This window comes from Malurus melanocephalus, unplaced genomic scaffold, assembly GCF_030028575.1.
Source record: "Malurus melanocephalus ecotype Western Australia unplaced genomic scaffold, MMel_1.1 scaffold_86, whole genome shotgun sequence".
NCBI classification, from domain to species: Eukaryota; Metazoa; Chordata; class Aves; order Passeriformes; family Maluridae; genus Malurus; species Malurus melanocephalus.
In genome coordinates, this window is record NW_026623318.1 from 865,119 (window position 1) to 867,805 (window position 2,687).

Consider the following 2,687-nt stretch of genomic DNA (forward strand, 5'->3'; position numbering starts at 1 on the left):
TCCCACTGGGAGCACTCCATCATCCCCATGGGATTGGGATGGAACTGGAGGAGATTTTCCCAGCAGCCCCCTGTGGGCCCATCCCAGGAAATACCTCAGGATCGATGCCAGTGGGGAGGGGAGAAGGAGAGATCAGAGAAAGGCAGGGGTGGGATGGGAGGCAGGAATTGTGGGGGGTGTTGGGGATGGGATTGGGGGGATGGGATGGGGGGTTTTGGGAGGTGATGGAGATTTTGGGGAGACTGATGTGGTGGGGAGGGATAGGCAGAGTTGGGGGGGGTCATGGGGGTCTGCAGGGAGGAATTTTATGGGGGTGTAGGGAGATGGGGTGTGGGCTCAGAGGTGTGAAAGGGGGTGATTTGGAGGGATGATTTGGGTGTTCGGGGTGGGGCTGGAGGCTGATGKGGGATGATGGGGGTGGGGGGTCCGTGGCAATTGGAGGCCCAGCCTCGCCAGAAGCTGCCGAGGAGACGCTGCGGGACCCTGCGCTACCCGAGCCTCGGGTAGGCTCGGTGGGGGTGAACATCGAGGGCCCGGGCGGCGGCGAGGGCGTATTGGGGCTGCCCCCGCCAGCGCCCGGCTCCTACCTGCGCCTGCCMCGCCATGGCGACCGGGGAGGCCCGGGGGTCTCGGGGGGGGTCCGGGAAGTGTCGGGGCGCTACCGCCGCCTCCCGGGGCTCCGCGGCTTCTCCTGCACGCGCTTCCGGTACAGGCCCCGCCCTCACCGGAAGCGCTGCCATGGCGGACCCGGAAGTGCCGGGCCGAGCGCCCCGGAAGCGCCGCGGTGGCCCCGGAAGYRCCSYGGTGACCCCGGAAGTACCGCGGTGACCCCGMGKGTGCCCCGGACCCGGATCCGTGGGGTTTAAATCCCGCTGGGAACGGGCACYGCGGCCCTGMCCCGGGCAGCTGTGCTGGGGCCCGGCACCCCTTTCCGTCGGGAATTTTCCTGGTATCCAACCGGAGCCTCCCCCGAGGCCGTTTCCTTTCGTGTTGTCGCTGTTCCCTGGGAGCAGAGCCCGCCCCCAGCTGGATCCAACCCGCTCTCATCCCGCTTGGCCTCCAAAGGCTTTGATTCTCCTGAAATCCCAAAATTATCAGGAGAATTCTCAGGCTTTCTATGACAAATTATCTCAGGTTTTATAAGACTCTGGGTTTTTCCATGGCCTTCCCTGAGGCCTTCCTTGGGGCCCAAGTGTTTCCCGCTGCTCTCGCATCCTTCCCCGCTGGTTCCTGGATAACCATTCTCTGGATTTCCCCATTTTCTTGGCTGAACTTCCCAACGATTCTGCATCACCCGTGTGCAGCTCCTCTTTAATTCCCACCAACGTTGTGCAATTAGTCTCAGTCTATGCTATGAAATTCCGTATGGAATTCCTCTGCAGTGCCTGGACCCTTCATATTGGTGCCACTGAAAGCCAGGAATTTGGAATAAATCAAATTCCATCATATCCTAGGGATCCCCAGGAATCAGGAGTAGCCAGGACTAATCAYTCATCCCTAAATGGATGCACTGAGTCTGGTTTGCTTTAGTAACAATCCCAGAATCTGGAATTGTGGGGTTTATTGGACCAGAATCAGGACAGGATCCAGAACTGCTGGTGATAAAGACTGGATGATCCTTAAATTCCCTTCCAGCCCCGGCCATTCCAGGATTCCACAACTCCATGGGAGAGGTGGGGGAAGAGCAGGACCCCCAAGTCACAGTTTTGGGGAGCTGTTTCCTCCAGTCCAYCTCCTGTCCAGAACTGGCCCCTTCCTCTCCCTGCGTCCGGCAGCTCTGGCTCCGACCTTTCCGGGGTCACCGTGGTGACATCAGGGGCCAAGGTCCAGGCGGGGCAGCACCCGCGGCTGGGGACAGCCGGGACGGCCCGAGTGACACCATGAGGCTGTGGCTGCTCTGCGCTGTCACCGCCRCCGTGGCCGTGGCCGGAGCTGGCGCTGGGGCCGGAGCCGGAGCCGAGCACGGCGACTCCAGGATGGTGGCACGCGGRAGAGAGGTGGGTTGTGTATGGAGAGGGGTAAAGCTGGGAATAACGGGGCCGGGAACACGGGAGCCCCGGGGGAGGGGGACCGGCACGGCTCGGCACGGCTCCGGCACCGCGGGAAGCGATCCGTGCCCCCGGCCCGGTGCCCAGGGCTGCTCCGGCACCACACCCTGCCCGAGAGCCCCGAACAAATCGCCGGGGGCAGCTATTGCAGCTCTCCCGTCCCGGCGAGGATGAGCTCGGCATTCCCGGCTCCCCGGCGCGGCGCCGGCCACTCGCACCCAAAGGGAGAGGATTCCACGGGGATGGCGAGGCGGGAGCGGGGAGGACACGGCGGGTCACCGCGTTCCCACCAACTCCCGCTCCAGGGGCTGCTCCCTGTCCCGCCCGCATTCCCAGCGCCGGGCTCTGGCAGATCCCGATCCAACCCTTCCCTCCGCAGGGCYGGCGGCGGCCGCACAGACCCTGCTCCGGCTGCTTCTCCGTGCTGAGCGAGGTGAGCCGGCAGCGCYGGGACCCGGGAGGGCGGGATGCGGGGACGGGCGGCGGTGGCTCCTACAGCCGCGTCTGTCCCGCAGGAGTCGCAGTCGATGCCCTGGAATTCCCGTGAGGAGGATGCGGCTCAGCCGGGCCGGCGGGCGCGGAGCAGGAAGGGTCTGGAGGTACTGGAGCGTGCCCGGGAATGGGGATAGGAATGGACAT